The 16,692-nt window shown below is 39.0% G+C and overlaps 1 protein-coding gene across 2 annotated transcripts in view; it reads left to right on the forward strand.

Moving 5' to 3' along the window:
- C11H4orf33 (chromosome 11 C4orf33 homolog) overlaps window positions 1–16,692 on the forward strand; it is an 855,122-nt gene that overhangs the window by 369,815 nt on the left and 468,615 nt on the right. The window contains exons 14-16 of one of the 2 annotated variants that reach the window (XR_014068174.1): window positions 4,266–4,340; window positions 5,327–5,477; window positions 9,735–10,250. The exons of the other annotated variant lie outside the window; for it this stretch is intronic. The gene's annotated coding sequence lies outside the window, so the exon portion shown is untranslated. Of the gene's footprint in view, window positions 1–4,265; window positions 4,341–5,326; window positions 5,478–9,734; window positions 10,251–16,692 lie in introns of those variants that run through there. 2 annotated transcript variants of the gene reach the window in all.

Consider the following 16,692-nt stretch of genomic DNA (forward strand, 5'->3'; position numbering starts at 1 on the left):
CCTAACCCTTCTTGACCCTCCCCTCTTCCCTCTTCCCATGGGTAACCACTACTTTGTTCTCTATGAGTCTGTTGGGCAACAGGATTCTTAACAGAACGTCAGAAGGTATGCTGAGGTGGGGCCTGGCCAAGGAGCCCTCCCACAAGTAAGCACAGAAGTAGTCTTTTATACGTTCTTTAGGGAACAATGAGTTTGCAGGTGTCAGAGATTCTTTTGCCTGCTTGAGTAGAACATAAGTTCTACATATCCACAGGACAGTGACCTGTAGCCAGCTAGTGGACCTGCCAGCATGACATCTGAAGTGTAGCAGCTTGAGGTCAACTCTCAGTTATCAAAGGTCTGAACATGATGCTGTGTTTTGCCATTGGGTCTTCAAACTGTGTTGTTGGAGAAGACTCTTGAGAGTCCCTTGGACAGAAAGGAGATCAAACCAGTCAATCCTAAAGGAAATCAACCCTGAATATTCATTGGAAGGACTGATGCTGAAGCTAAAGCTCCAATACTTTGACCACCTAATGCCAAGAGCCAACTCATCAGTCCAGCTGACTGATGCTGGAAAGATTGAGGACAGGAGGAGCAGGAGGGTAACAGAGGATGAAATGGTTGGATGGCTTCACTGACTCAATGGACATGAGTTTGAGCAGACTCCAGGAGATGAAGGAGTCTGGAAGGACATGGAAGCCTGGCATGCTACAGTCCATGGGGTTGCAAAGAGTCAGACACAACTTAACAACTGAACAAGAACAATTTAGATGGTATAATAGCATGGATCGATTCTCTTCTTGCTCTTTACTCTTGCTTTCTTCCTCCCTTCTTCCCACATTTGCAACATTATTGGTAGCCTTGATAACTGCTGACAACCTGTTAGTGTTGGACAGTCTCCTGTGGAGATGTAGGTCAGCAGTGGTTTGCCTTGTGGACAGGAGCACCGGTAGCAGCCTATTTTATTTCCTTCTGATTCTAACTTTTTGTTATCAATTAGGATTCTCCCTCTCCCTCACTTTGAACATCTAAATGCAAAGGCTTTGAATTTGTTCATTCAATCTGTTCTTGCTCCTTTTTTTCCATCTTGATCTCTTTCTGTCTTAAGTATGTACTGTTTAATAGGATAGTAATTAGCTATATGTAACTATTTAATTTAAATTCAATTTAAATAACTTTTAAATTAAATTTAAAAGTTAATTGCTAAGTTGCACTGGCCACCTTTTAAGTACTTTAAAGTGACTTGTGGCTGGTGACTACGATATTGGTAGAACATTTTCATCACTGCAGAAAGTTCTGTTGGACAGTGCTGCCCCAGACTGTTACAACAGCCTCTCTGCTTTTACATTTGTGTGTATTCTCAGGCAAAACCAACCCCATCTTATCCTATACCTTGTTCCCAAAATTAATCTTCTTAAAGGGCTGATCTAGCTATTTTGCCTCCTTGATGAGAAATCTTCAACGGTTTTCTCATTAACTTCTGAATTAAATTCAAACTCCTAACCCTTATATTCATAATATTCCAAGATCTAATCTCATTCTCCACTCATGAAATTAGCAAATATATATTTTTTAAATGATGATGCTCCATTATGGCAAAGGGAATAGTGAAACAGATACTCTCACTTGTTGCTGGTAAGTTGGCATTTTTTCTAGAAATAAATATGGCAAATGCTGCAAGATATGTAAAAGAAGTGTACCTTTACTTCACTAATTTCATTGTTGGTAATCTGATCTTTATCTAGAGATATAGTGAAAAATGTGTGCAGAAACGTGCACATTAAGGTACACACCTTAACGTTTGGGAAAAAATTGGAAATAATTTAAATGCTCAATCAATATAGAAATACTTAAATAAATTATGATATATCTATACCAGTGAGCCTCAACTTTGTCATCTTGATACCACAAAGATATTTGTAGCTTCACTTCTTGCTACTTCATTCGTTTGTCTATTACTTCTTAACTTCAGGCATATCAAATACTTTTATACTAAACTTTCATTTTTTTCTGTATAAGCTGTTCTGTCTGCTTGGAATATTTTCTCAGTCCAGATCACCAAATATCTACTGGTGCTTTAAAGCCAGCTCAGATTCCATCTCCTTCTTGAATTCTTCTTAGACTTTCTCCATTAGAGATGATAGTTCTTTTTTTCCATATGCCCGTGCAGTCCCATGACACTTGTATAGCATGTATAACATTATATTTGCAAGTCATGGATTATCTATCTTTCCCACTCACAAACTATAAAATCTTAAAATCTGGAATATTGTTTTGTTTTTTTTTTTAATTTATAATTGTCTTTTTACTATATGACATAATACCTGGTCCATTTTTGATGCTAAATAATGTTCCTGAAGAAATAAATTCAGGGAAAATAAATGTAACTCTGATCATTATTGCCCAGAGGAATTCAGTACACACTGTACGATACCCACTCCTGTTTTTTTTAATGATCAAATTAGAGAAATGGATGTGGGAAAAGAGGAGATAAATTTAGAAATGAACTGGAGGAATGTCAAAGGTTTAATTTTGTATTATTGTTAATGTTAATCCTCTTCAGACTGTGTAAACTTCGTTCAGTTAAGCAAATACTCTGGAAGACAAAGATTTTATATTGCTTGGAAATTCACAAATGCCTGTGTTTTCAGTGTCCTTAGGAACCTTAGCAAATAACTAACAGATTTGCATTTTCCTTCTACCTAAAATGAAAGGTCTCTTGGTCCCTTACTGAACAATGACATTAAATAAATACTTAGAATATAGGCTCTGAGTTGGTAGAAGGGATTTAGGCTGATATTTGATTTTGGAGTAGATTACTCACAGATATTGTAGCCCAGTAAAGTGAATAGAATTAAAATTACATTTATAATTATATTTGTGCTCACTCCATATGCACTGTTAACATAAGGTTTTTATAAATCATGACTTTTATATACCAGGTAGGTCATGTAATTTTGAAATAAATATTCAACTGAAGGTGAAGCAGACTCATGTACTGGAAAAAAAAAAAAAAGAAAACATTCTTATATGTAACCACTGGTAGCTTAAAAAAATTACATTGAAAAATTCATGCATAGTATTTTACCACCAAACCACCCAATTTTATAGCATATGTTTAGGGAACAGGAATTCTAAATTCATCAAACTTATCTAATTTCAGATGCTCCATAAATAAATAATGAAAGAAAGTCAATAAATCCAAATCTCCTTTCCTTATATTTATTTATATAAACTTATACTTTCAAGAATTTACATAATAATTTATATGGGGAAGTGTTCTGCATAGATTTTTGTCATCAATTCTTGTCAGAGCATTTTGACTTTAGCCAAATTTATGAATTTTGTTTTACATACAGTAAAAAAAAAAGGGATAGAAATATAGTGATTTCCTGAGAGTGACAAATCAAGATACAGGAAACATGAGCGGAGAAAATTCTTGGCTTCCACTCAAAAAGAGGACATTTGAATATTAGCGCTATTGAAGCCAGCAGTGTTGACAATGATAATGGTACAAAGAAAGAGGTGACATTGTCCATGGGGTCCTGGGATCCTCGGGCCTTGGGATGATACATAGACAAGAGCAGTTTTTAATGGAAGGATGGTCTAGCTATTATTTACAATCTGCTCCATGGAACAAATATTTGTTTACCCATTTCTGATTTTTAATTAGTAGTTTTAGTTAATTATTTTAAGTGTATGTTTTGGTAATAAAATAGAAGTATGCAATTTTTGATATATTTTATTCCTTTAACTTGGTTACCTAATCTTGGGGTTTAGAACCTATTCAGTTCCCAATGACTGGCATCAGCTCACACATGATGGCAGCAAAACATGAAAGATGAAGAAAAACTCTTGACTGGCTTCTTAAAGCCTAGTTAAGAAGTAGCGCCAGCCTCAAATATAGAGGAATAAGAATGTCACCGCAGGTCACCACAGAGGCCCTGTCCCAATTACACACAAAATTGAAGAGCAGGGAGCCTTTGAGATTCCCTTCAAATGGGAGCTGCACCTTGTTCTGTTGAAGAATGCAGCCATGTAGCTGGAAAAACTCCCTCCGAGTTTTGCCTTGAGTTAGTTCAGTAATTGTACTCACTGGAGCACACCTCCCAAAGGCATAAGCATTCTCTGATGGATACCACTGGGCTCCTTGGAGAGTTCTTAGAACATTTCAGAATTTTCTACTAAGGTTGTGTTGTACAGTCTTGGCCCACTTTAGAAAATAATACAGTGTATTTTTGCCTCTAAATATATTTGATTTTCATTATATTTTCTCTGCCTAGATCCTGGAACTAGGTGACAATTTACCTCAGCAAGAGTCCTCTATTTCCTTTTATGCATTACTTCTTTGGAAAGAGGTAAAATCACTTTTCTGACAAAGTAATCTCTAAAACTTATCTAAACTGCATTCACTGATGCCACCAGGTTATTCTCACCTCTAAAATTCTTCCCAAATTTTGCTCTTAGTGTTATATTATTTATCTCCTTTATAATCCTCATCTAGGCTGCATGACTTATATTATCTGCTTTATCTCCTAATGATCTGTTGCTCTTTCAAAAGATGAACCTCTGATTTTTGTTCCCTTTGTCTGATTCTTTAAACTTGCACTCAGTGTCCTTTTTGCTCTTCAAATATCTAAAATGAGTGATTTCTCACTCTTTACAGGTACAAACTGTCGTCTAAGAAATCTAGGTTCCTTAGTTAGCTAAAGCAAATGAAGAGCCCCCATTCAATCAATTATGGCTCAGCATGCTGATCAATTTCTCAGTATGGCCCTACTTAGCTCCAAGAAACGTTTTCACTCTGGTTTCTTAGATTTGGGAAGGAAAAAAAGTTCCGTTTTGAGTACAAAACTGTATCTGTAATGTTGGAAGGGAGGGGGAAAAGGGAGCGTAAGTACACATCTTATGCTGGCTGGTCAAGCACACACAGGGAATCAGACAAATGATCCTTTAAGCTGTTGTTAACTGGGGTAGGTAAAGCGTGGTCTAGGTGGGATTTCCAGAATGACCCCTCCATTCTCTAGAATGGAACTCCTCTGGTTCCTTAGACCAGTGGTCCCTAACCTTTTTGATACCGAGGACCAATTTTATGGAAGACAATTTTTCCATGGACTGGGGTTGGGGGAGGCACTTTCAGGATGATTCAAACACATTACATTTATTGTGCATTTTATTTCTATTATTATTATATCAGCTCCACCTCAGATCATCAGGCATTGGATCCCAGAGGTTGGGGGCCCTTGTATAAGAGTGTGAGTCCTTCAGTCTCAGAGTTGAAGGCTTTTCAGGGTGGGTTGGTAACCCTTTTAGTTCCTGTAACCACTATTCTCTCTTCTTCCAGCCATTTGTGACACTGATAGTCTATGATTCAATTTATCTGATTCTTCTATGAATGAGCTTAGGGGCAAGGAGAATAAGCTTAGATCACAATGTCTACAAGACAATAAGAAAATTCGCACTGCAACATTGCCTACTTCCCAACAGATCGCCAGGTATGAATTAAGCAGTGGCTCTGTCTCTTTCTTTGTCATCATGAATTGACTGGTTCAGACACCCTAACTTTGATTTTCATATGTGTCCAGTTTCAAAAAGGGAGAAAGGAAGAAAAAAAGAAATCCTATATATAACACTTTTCTCCTGTAGAGATGCCTTTTGACCTCTTAGAAGTGAGACTGACCATTTTCATGTTAATGGGTACAGAAGCCTGCTGATTGGGTTCTCATGGATAGATTTAAGTATATATCACTTCCCTGGTCAAAACCCTCTGATGGCTTCCTGAAATCCAGTGAAATCCAGTCTTCACCACACTCTGTATGAGCAGACACAGTCATACCCCTGACTTCTTCTCCAGTCTTATTTCTTACCACACTTGAACATTCTTCTAGGGCTCTATTAGCCTGATTGCTATTTCTTGAATTCACCAGATATGATCCTGTTTCAGAGTCTCAGTGCTTACGATTCCCTCTGCTTGAGATACTTCCAAATATTTACCTCCTCTCTCTTGTCAATTGTCACCTCCTAAGAGAGGCTTTCCTGATCACCCTATTTAAAATAGCTTGCTCTCACACAGCTTTTATTTGCTCATTGTCCTTATTGTTCATTAACTGAGGTTGTATTACATAAACCATCAGTGCAGGGACTTTATTCTATTCACACTGCCATGTTCCCCAATCCTACAGCAATGCCTGGGTCATAAGAGTCAGTCAATGAGTATTAACTAATTTTGGCTTTATTAATGGGTCACTGTATTAGCTACTAGGCTTTCCTGGTGGCTCATCTGTAAAGAATCTGCCTGCCAATGCAGGAGATGTGGGTTAGATCCCTGGGTGAGGAAGATCTGCAGGAGAAAATGGCAACCCACTCCAGTGTTCTTGCTTGAAGAACCCCACGTTTGGCGAGCCTGGCGGGCTACCGTCCATGGGGTGGCAAGAGAGTCAGACACGGCTTAACAACTGAGCAACAGTTATTAGCTACTACCATGTCTCATAAATGGGCTATGGTTGTAGTTCATACTGTCTCAGAAATGCCACCCCTTGGTTTTGAGAGTGATGATGGAATGATGACTTGGATACCCATGGAGGATATAAAGAGTAGATTTCACTTTCACATGGTTCTTGTGATCCAAAATGGTAGAGCCTATCAAGGCGAAATATGACACGTGAGCTTAATTCATTCAGGAAAACCAAGGTGACACAGCTTCAGTCAATTATTGCCTATGATCCACTGCAATACGTTTGCATTGGTATATTATCTTCACCAACAAAGTCATCTGAAACGTGGATGGCATACCTTGATGACAGATTTCTTCCTCCAATAATAAATAACTTCTAGAATGAGTGATTTTCCTTCCTAGAATGATGTTATAAGGAAAAAACGATTGGTTTCTGTTTTGAGGCTCTCGGAGAAGGCAATGACACCCAACTCCAGTACTCTTGCCTGGAAACTCCCATGGATGGAGGAGCCCAGTAGGCTGTAGTCCGTGGGATCACAAAGAGTCGGACACGACTGAGCGACTTCACTTTCATGCATTGGAGAAGGAAATGGCAACCCACTCCAGTGTTCTTGCCTGGAGAATCCCAGGGATGGGGGAGCCTGGTGGGCTGCCGTCTATGGGGTTGCACAGAGTCGGGCACGACTGAAGCGACTTAGCAGCAGCAGCAGCCGTCATCCATTCTGACCAAGAGACAGGTTTAAGAGTCAGTTGCTATGGCAGGTTTTCCAATTATTTTATTGAGGATTAAAAAGTTTACTATGACTACCTATCACACTCAGATGGATCTACAACCAGCAAAACTTAGTAACATTTATTTAAAAATCAGCAGACAATGCTATAATAACAAATAAGCTTGAAGAGCTGGCACATGAGTTTCCTAGTGTGTGCGTACAATGGCTTCCCTTTCTTCATGTTTGTATGTAAGGTCTTAGATGCCAGTTAACATTCTAGACCTTGGGATAAGGGAAGAAGGCAGGCAGGGATGGCTGCTATCAACACAACATTCTCAGACGGAAAAAAATGTTCTCACATCCAGCCGAAGTCCTAGGAATTGCAGACTGAAAATTACTTTGTCAAGACTGACTTCCTCTTCATATGTTTCCTCTGCGTTATTATACTTACAGAGTCTTTATCTTTTCTTTGGCTTGAGTTGCAGTACCACATGGTCTTTCTGGCATCATAACCATGCTCATAAAATGGTAGTAGGTAGAATAGGACAAGCTATCCTGCACCACACCGTGTCCCATAGATTTAAAAACATCAAAATTTCTTGTGGGATTCTGATACAAAATTGATTTACTTAAATACAAGCTGCAACTGACTTGAAAAGAAATATTGTAACCCATATCCCTTTCCATTGTAAGAAATCTCTTCTTTGACCATGAACTTCATCTCAATAACAATATTAAACTGCCATGTGTAGATTTCAATTAGATCCCAATTTTGACTAATGAGTATGGCTTTTTACATATTTGAGTAAAAAGAAACAAAACTCTTTATTTCTGTGAATTACAATCTGCACTGCCTCCCAGCAGGTCCAACATTGTTTTGGTCTTTTTCCTTCAGTTGCGACTGTACTTCACATTTTAAGGTTAGAACATAAAGCCGGCAATCAGCTCATTAGTGAATATGGTCATTATGTTCAAATTATACATCAGTTTTACCTGAATTACTTGAAGCTAAGTAACAAAAAATCCTGCCTCAATATCTACTGCCTTAAAGGTTATTGAATTCAATCGTATTGAGATAATAGTTTTAAATTAACATTTATATTGAACTTTACAGCTATGCAGTTCTTAAATTACTGAAACTGCTTACTCAAATCATAGAAATGGCATCCCAACTAGATCTTCTTGCCTCCAGTCTTTTTCTTCTCCCTCTCATTCATTAGCTTGTCACCAAAATTGTTTCTCTAAATCACAGTTGGCCTATGTGTCTTCTTGCTTGGAACCTTGAGATGGTAGCTTCCAAATTACATAATTAAGTTCAAATTCCTTTGCTTAGTGTTCAAGGCTATTTGTAATTATAAATCAACCTACTGTTTTAATCTCCTCTCCTGCATGCACTTAGCTTCTCTCACATCCTCTGACCTTCAGCAACAATCCATATGTTTCTAGTCAGGTACCTGGGTTGGGAAGATCCCATGGAGAAGGAAATCACAACCCACTCCAGTATTCTTGCCTGGAGAATCCCATGGAGAGAAGAACCTGATGGGCTACAGTTTATGGGGTTGCAAAGAGTCAGACACGACTTAGCAACTAAACAATAATAACAACACACACTTACGTGTCTCTAAAATTGTGTTCATGCTTTTTTGCTCTGACTGAAGTCTGAGCTTCCTCCCCTTCTTCATTGGCTAAACTGAACTCAACCGATATGCTACCTCCTTTATGCTGCCTACTCTAATCCTCTAGTCCTCTCCTTACCTCAGAAAGACGTTATGATTGTCTTCTCCAAGATTCTGCTTAAAGAGAGAGGTTTACTAAAAAGTAATAATAAAATAAATTTCTTCCCCTGTACCAATGAAGCAATTGGACCTATAATATTTGGAGGTGTTGTGTTTATTTTAAACTGAAAAGCCTTCATCAAAGGCTTATGTGTAAAACCTGTGCTCTGTTATTCATGTTGACAGAACACGTCCCATAATTGTTCATGTCGACTGGGCTATCTTCCCTGTGGTTCACATAAACGGCAGTGCCTACCCTTCAATAAAGAGGCCATTCACAGAGAGTACTCAGAACCCATTGCTGGGCCAGGTGTGGTTGCCCTGATTTCCTTGGAACTTAGCTGTAGCCCTGAGATCTCGTAAACCCATCCTCACTGCCTGTGTAGAGCAAATTAAGTGTGATTTGTGCAATGAGGGGGCTTCTCTCATGGCTCAGGGAGGAAGCATCAAGATGTAGCGGGATGGTTTTAGAGGGTAGGAGAAACTTCCAGAGGGAGGGAGTCTGAAGCAGGAGTCAGTTTTGCAGTTAGTAAAAAAGTTAGATAACAGGAAAGAGTGCCTCTCAGTGAGATAAAGGAGACCTGGAGGTGAAAGACAGCACAGGGTCAGAACTAATTCAGTCCAGCTGGAGCAGTGAGTGTGTGGTGCGTGTGTGTGACTGTGGCCTCTTCTGAAGAGAGAACACAAGAACAGGAGGCCAAATGTTCCAAGGAAGTTCAGTTCAATAGTCAAATGCTTTTTATAAAAGTATGTTTTATTTTTGCTATTTTTAAAAATGTTAATGATACTCTTTAACACTGTTTTATCCAGTAGTCATGTACAGATGTGAAAGCTGGACCATAAAGAAGGCTGAGCACCAAAGAATTGATGCTTTCAACTGTAATGTTGGAGAAGGCTCTTGAGGGTCCCTTGGATAGCAAGGAGATCAAACCAGTCAATCCTAAAGGAAATCAACCCTGAATATTCATTGAAAGGACTGATGCTGAAGCTGAAGCTCCAATACTTTGGCCACCTGATGTGAAGAGCCAACTCACTGGAAAAGTTCTTGATGTTGGGAAAGATTGAGGGTAGGAGGAGAAAGGGGTGACAGAAGATGAGATGGTTGGATGGTATCGTCTACTCAATGGACATGAATCTGAGCAAACTCTGGGACATAGTGAAGGACAGGGAAGCCTGGTGTGCTGCGTCCATGGGGTCTCAAAGAGTCAGACATGATTGAGTAACTGAACAACAACAAAGGCTACCACACAAATGTAAAACATTCATAAAAAACATTTTTAAAAGTCTGAAATATGTTGAAAACATCTCTGGAATGATTATGTCACACTCCTGGTTCAAGTGGTTTTTTTCCATTTTTTAATTGGAGTATACTTGCTTTACAAAAAGTCATACTAAGTTCACAAACACCCCAAAACACGCCACCTGATGTGGCCCTGCCCATCAGAGGGACATAATCTAGCTCCACCCACCAGAACTAAAGGTAGATTTTAAACATTAATGTAATCCTTACCTGGTTATTTTTAAAGCTCTGTTAAACAAATAACACTAAACAAGTGCCTACTATGTACAAGGCACTGTGTTGTTTTGTGAAGAACAATAAGAACTTTTTATCTTAGTGTAAGAGAGATAAAACCACCATACAAATAATTATCATACAAGGTAGAAAGTGATAAGTGCCATGTGAGAGATAAAAATAAAATGCTAAGGGAGTTCAGAGGAAAAAGAATTCACACATTTATGTGTGGCTGACCTATTTTTACTAACACTATGATAATCTTAGCTATGTGGCTCATCTCAACCTTCTGTAGGGGACAGTCTTTATAAAGACATCCTATTTATAATACAGACTCCGTCCAGCCACCAAATGCCTGCAGGCTGACAGTGTTAATGGCATCAAAACTGGAGAGTTTCAGTGGGTTTAAGCTCTAGATCAGTGGAGGTATCAGAAATGGAAATTTAACATTAATTAAACTTGGGGGCTGTAATTGTTAAGTGTGAGCCAGTGTGCAGTTTTAATCACTGGCAATGGGCAAAGGGAAATATTGAGAAAATCAGAAAGTATAATTAATGTATACATGGTTAGCTTTTTTTTCTGGGTACACTTGCTAATTCTCTACCCATGGAGGAAGCAAGTTTAAAGTGTGAAGAGACATCTTTCCCTTCATTTTAAGAGACCTTCTGTCTACCCTCTCTGTGCAGATACCGCCAAAATAGAGCGACTGTGTACCATCAAAAGCCCTGGGTGTGTAGCTCGTGGTGGTCAGCCTATGCTTTCCCAGGCATGTGAAGACTCAGCTCCACTAGTTGCTGAGCCCAGAATTACCAGGTCCGCTAAATGGATGTCCCAATGCACCAGATGAAGAGATCAGAATAAGTTTTTCTGCTCTGAGTCCAGCTTTTGGCTCACTGAACTGTGATCATTTCATTTAAATACTGCTGAATTTGCCTGGCTTCTAAAACTAAATTTCATATTCTTCCATCTTTAAGCAGATCGTGCTATCTTGTCAGCAGAAACAATTACTTTCCACCCCCTGGAAATAATAGTGATCAGAGCCAATGTCTTGTACTTAAATCTGAGCTTTTGTCAAACATTTCTAAAAGGCAAACACAGCAAACGCAACATAATGGAAAAGCTCCAGATTTAGAATTGGAATCCCCATTCAGTTGCTTAGTAATTATGTTACTAGGGTAGATCAGTGAATTTCTTTGAGTCTCTGTTTAATCATCTGCAAAATGGATTGTTCTGGGATTAAGTGTGAAATATAAACATAAGGCTTACAATGCTGCATAAGGTAGGGTATTATTTATTGAAGATCAAGAGCTCTTTGGTTATTGAGAAATGCTTTTGCTTTACCCCCAAATTGTGTATACTGGGGCATTGAATATAGCCATTCAATCTATACATCAAAGTAAAGACTTCATTCTTCCAGACATGCAGTTGGAGACACTTCTATAGAGGGGAGAGGAGTGCGATTTTATCTACCTTTTCAAGGCTATAGGCTTGCAAGCTCATTAAAGAAGTGGTCATCTTGTTAAATTCAGTCAGCTGAAAATGAACCTTCTATTCCTTTTCTAAATGGTATGTTATTCCATCAAATTCATTTTCATACATTTCACGTAGGATATGACCATTTAAGTGAAAGAACAGTTCAGAAAATAGAGAAAAGGACAGAATAGTAATTACAACGCAACTTCCCTTTTGCTGACAGCAGCCAACTCATTTATTAAGTCAATGTAGTCAAGTAACACAGCAACATCACACTTGATTGAAATCTTGGCCAAGTCTGACAGATGTTCTCTACTCACTGTCAATCTCAAGTATGTTTTAATGAGTTTCAAGTGGCTGGAGCTCCCCTCTGCAGATGCCACTCTTGTAGGGATTGTGAACAAATTCTTCAGGGCAGTGGGTTTTGCATTTAATAAATGGTGCATGGTAGGTAAAGGGTAGAAATCATTGCTGGAAATGCAGTCGCGACTCTGGAAGCAGCCGCTCTCAGTCCACAGTTGACAAGCCTCCTTCAAATCAGTTAAACTCAGAGTAGTGCCCCAAAGCTAGTCTGTGTGTATAACATCTCTGATCTAAAAATTTGATAAGAGTGTTTCAAAACCTCAATCTCTTTGGAGATTTAAGAAGATTCTTGCTTTAGGAGACTCACTAAAGCCATTGAAACATTTAAAAAAATTGCTTTGGTATGTTTACCATTGTTCCTCAATGGAATTGCAATGTCTAAAGGTTGAGAGAAAGAAAACTTACAAAGTAATTCCTATTTACTTCTATGTATTTCTAGTCGGTTCAGTATAAGGGGTTTAGATGCTTTAAAAAAATAGTTTTCAGAGAAATACTTTGATATTTCTACTGGTTTATAGGTCTGCTTGTTTCACTTTAAAAATTATTACCCGTGTAGAGGAAAGCCATGAGGATAATGTGTTCTTTGTTCAATCTCTATCTCAAACAAATGGTTTATATATTTTGTATACTATCACATAAAAATGAATATTGCTTAGCTGCTGTGGTGTATTAGATTTTTCTACACCAGGATAAATCTACTTCCTATTACTAGTCTCTATTTCCAGTTTAAATGTAATAGTTCATTTCTTTTTTTCCCCTTATTCTTCTTTATACATCAGATATAAAGCTTTTAATGATTTAAAGTATCTTTACACAATGGTCTGAATTGAACAACAATTCCGAAGAAATTACTTTGGTCTTATGATGCAGCGGTTGTTTAAGAGCAAAGAAACTTTTGAGAAAGGTGCAAACTTCACTGTAAGTCAGAAGAGATGTGTTGAAGTCCTAATTTAATTTATCCAACACATTGTCTAAAGAAAATGGAACACAAATATTAAAGGATTGCTTTATCAAATTTTTGATATTTACAACTTTTCATGCTTCATGCTTGATTTAAAACCCAAAGCCTGTCAGAAAGCCAGATGGCAAGTAAAGACATCTCTGATACATTAATATTTGTAAGCTACTGCAAGGTGGAAAAGGATTTCCTTGTTTCTGAGGAGGTACAGGGTGTCGTAGAACACCATTGTCCTGAGTGTCTTCTGGAGAATGATGATAGAGTTTCTGTGAAAAGATGATTTCTTAAAAAAAAAAAAAAAAATTCTGTGATATTATGTTAGGTTTTTATAGCTCCATCTCTACAAGTTTCCAGAGCCTGACTTCTACATAGAGCAATTAGTTTGTGCCAGAGAGCAAATGAGTATTGAGAGAAATCTCTGGGTTGAAATGCAGTGTGTGATAAACACAGCAGAATCTGAAAGTGCTTCTTGTTAGTTAGAAATTAGTCCTGGAGTGGCCCCAGGGTTTATGGGTAACAACTTTAGATTATTCATTCTCATCTTTCTTTGGGCAGCCTTGCCCTTCTCTTAGGCATGGTATGCCCTCTGGGGAGCTGTTAATGGCACTGCCAAAAGTATACAACATTTAAATGGAATACCAACAGAGAAAAACATTCATTGTGGCTTGGAAAAGCAATCAATAAGGTGGATATGGAGGCTTTGAGTAGACCTTTCTTCTCTCCCAAAGAGAAGGGCAGTAAGGGGTGAGGTTACTCATTGTAGGCTGATTACTGAGCGCAAAGATGGTGGGTTTATTGAAGGTGTGTAAGTACACCACAGAATCTATTAATTTAGGAGAGCATATTTGTGTTTGCTCTTTTGAATGTAAAGTTGAAGGGTGGCTTAGATCAACTGTGATATTTAAAGTTATTGTTTACCAAAGTAGCCATCCAGTATCCTTGGCATTCTTTTAAATTGTGGGCAGGATGCATGGGCTGAAAAATTCAACCTCTGAAAAAGTGCAGCTTTGAAGCTGTAAAAAGCCACTAACTGCCTTAGCTGATTACATAGCAGGGTCTTTAGACTGCCAATCTCTCGGCAGGCATCCCTGCCTCACGTTTTCCTATTTCTTTTTGCTGAAACTCTACCATGGATTTTAAGCTAAGAGAAAAAAAATAAACATGCAAGCATTTGTTTAAGAAGAATCTGGAAACTCTCTGATACGCTATGTGAACTGAGAAACACCGGTGTGGTGGTTCATTGTGAGCCACCAACTGTAACCACTTCAGCCTGAGAGCACTTTATATTCTTCTTCTTTAAGGCAGTAATTGGTAAGTACATTTTCTGCTTGTAATCAATAGCTTTTATATTCAATGTAATATTTCTAAACAAAAAATACGTTAATATAAAAGCCATTGATCACAGGGAGCAAACGTCTTTTCCACATGCCACTCCACCTGACTGAATAATACCAAATTCTATAGCTCTACCAACATGACAAATGCTACTATTATTAATTGGTTCTTCAATCTTTGCAGACCAGGAAAGAAATCTCATTCCCAAATTTCCAGTGAAATTTACCAACACTTTTGAGTCAGGCCCCAACAAGGGTCCTCCTGCCAGGCATTAAGCCAACAGAAAGAGACTGAGTTCAGTTCCAAGTGCAGGAAAGCTTCATTCTTTGATGAAAGAATGGAGCGCTCTGAGTCCAGGTTCTAGAGCAAGGACTTTGAGTGAACAGTTGTGGGTGGGGCTGCTTGACAGCAATCTCTTGATAGAGGTTGGGGCAGAGTTCTCACCTTTAGGCACAGCTGTGCTTCTCTCCACCCTTATGGCAGAAAGCGAAGAAGAACTCAAGAGATTCATGTCAATGTATGGCAAAAACTATTACAATATTGTAAAGTAATTAGCCCCCAACTAAAATAAATAAATTTATAAAAAAATAAATAAATAAATAAAAAAAATAAATTAAAAAAAAAAGTGAAAGAGGAGAGTGAAAAAGTTGGCTTAAAACTCAACATTCAGAAAACTAAGATCATGGCATCTGGTCCCATCACTTCATGGCAAATAGATGGGGAAACAGGGGAAACAGTGACAGACTTAATTTTTGGGGGCTCCAAAATCACTGCAGATGGTGATTACAGCCATGAAATTAAAAGATGCTTACTCCTTTGAAGAAAAGTTATGACCAACCTCGACAGCATGTTAAAAAGCAGAGACATTACTTTGCCAACAAAGGTCTGTGTAGTCAAAGCTATGGTTTTTCCAGTGGTCATGTATAGATGTGAGAGTTGAACTATAAAGAAAGCTGAGCACCGAAGAATTGATGCTTTTTAAGTTTTCTATTGGAGAAAACTCTCGAGAGTCCCTTGTACTGCAAGGAGATCCAACCAGTCCATCCTAAAGGAGATCAGTCCTGGGTGTTCATTGGAAGGACTGATGTTGAAGCTGAAACTCCAATCCTTTGGCCACCTGATGCGAAGAGCTGACTCATTGGAAAAGACCCTGATGCTGGGAAAGATTGAAGGCGGGAGGAGAAGGGGACGACAGAGGATGAGATGGCTGGATGGCATCACCGATTCGATGGACATGGGTTTGGGTGGACTCCGGGAGTTGGTGATGGACAGGGAGGCCTGGCGTGCTGCAGTTCACAGGGTCGCAAAGAGTCGGACACGACTGAGCGACTGAACTGAACTGAACTGAACTGAACTGAACTGAACTGATCTGTGCTTCTCTCACTCCAGATCTCGCTTCAAATCTCGCTCCAAATCTCGTGAGGCGGGCTCAGCGTCTCTGCATAAAGCCTGCAGCCATCTTGAATCGCTGTTTCCTGGGCTGCTGCTGCTAAGTCGCTTTAGTTGTGTCCGACTCTGCGACCCTGTAGACGGCAGCCCACCAGGCTCCCCCATCCCTGGGATTCTCCAGGCAAGAACACTGGAGTGGGTTGCCATTTCCTTCTCCAATGCGTGAAAATGAAAAGTGAAAGTGAAGTCGCTCAGTCGTGTCTTAGCGACCCCATGGACTACAGCCTACTAGGCTCCTCCGTCCATGGGATTTTCCAGGCAGGAGTACTGGAGTGGGGTGCCATTGCGTTCTCCGGTTTCCTGGGCAGTCCTCTGCATACCATTCCTGAGATGCAGGGTCCCTGCAGCCATTTCTCCCTAGGAATTACGGCCTCAAGGACTGGGGACAAGGCCTCTGCGCCTGGCTCACTATGGGCAAGAGAAACTAGATGAAGCACAAAGGAAAAGAAAACAAAAAAAAGGTGAGAATTTATTTCATTACTCGGATTCTATTTTCATTCCCTAGGAATTGTTAATCAAGTTTGCTGCTGTCAAAACCATGACTCATGTAGAAAACAGTGTCGTGCATGTGATATAAACCAGAAAATATGATTTGAGGTATTGTTTTTTTTTTCTCCCCTAGAAGGAGTGACGAGTTTTTACATATGTGTGTATTGTTTGTATTGCTTGTGTATATG

This window comes from Giraffa tippelskirchi, chromosome 11, assembly GCF_054371585.1.
Source record: "Giraffa tippelskirchi isolate mGirTip1 chromosome 11, T2T-mGirTip1v1.2.pri, whole genome shotgun sequence".
NCBI lineage: Eukaryota > Metazoa > Chordata > Mammalia > Artiodactyla > Giraffidae > Giraffa > Giraffa tippelskirchi.